Source organism: Penaeus monodon, chromosome 19 (assembly GCF_015228065.2).
Source record: "Penaeus monodon isolate SGIC_2016 chromosome 19, NSTDA_Pmon_1, whole genome shotgun sequence".
Classification (NCBI taxonomy): Eukaryota; Metazoa; Arthropoda; class Malacostraca; order Decapoda; family Penaeidae; genus Penaeus; species Penaeus monodon.
Genome location: NC_051404.1, coordinates 15,779,194 through 15,780,052, shown reverse-complemented (window position 1 = coordinate 15,780,052; position 859 = coordinate 15,779,194). Strand labels below are relative to the sequence as shown.

At 34.8% G+C, this 859-nt stretch overlaps 1 protein-coding gene across 1 annotated transcript in view; it reads right to left on the bottom strand.

Moving 5' to 3' along the window:
• Positions 1–859, bottom strand: part of LOC119585085 — a gene marked incomplete in the record, with an annotated part of 26,313 nt that overhangs the window by 24,247 nt on the left and 1,207 nt on the right.

Sequence of the window (859 nt, the reverse complement as noted above, 5' to 3'; positions counted from 1 at the left end):
GCTGACATGATCCTCCAATAGTGGGCCAATGGGCCACTATGAACACAGCCCAGGGGAGAGTGCTTTTGCATAAGGAAACCACCCAGCAGTATTGGGTTAATATTCTGCATTTTTCATATCAGGATGAAATGTAAAAATATGTTATTCTTCAAAACATTATTGATACACTTTTTGGGAGATATCCTTAAATGTCAGCCTACTGCTAAATCAATCTGCATTAATTTAAAAATATATACCTATTTGAGAAAGTTTGTAAGCTGCTAAGTAATGTTAGAAGGATCCAATAACTTAATAACTTAATATGAACCCGATGACAACTTGCTACTCTAATTCTAAAACACTTTTCACTTATAATGTGTCTACTGCAAATTGTAAATAGAGATATTAATTTTTATAAATAACATATTCCAAGTGATTATTATAGCATCAACACTTGGGGCTTAATGCAAAGGTTAATAAACTACATCCATATCTATTTTTTTTTTAAATAAAGAGTATAGACTGGTTCAAGTTTGACATCATCCACTCATGATGGGAGCTCCTGGTGCCATACCGAATAAAGTGCTTGGGTGTATGCAGAGTCAACTCATTGACTAAAGTTTTTGAGACTTAGGAAATATATATTAACCTTACTTTCACTGCACTATAAAAAACTATGTAGTTCATGCAACTAAAAAGAGGATACATGCCTACTTTCATGAGGCTCTTTCTTTTCAATGACTGCAGCTAAAGCCAAGCAAGTAAATAACTGTTTAGTGCACAAAACTCAAGAGCAGGTTCAATTACTTGATGGATCATCATCCCAGCTTGAGGGACCGTCAGGAATAGACATTTCACTAATGGAAACTGGCATCTGCCA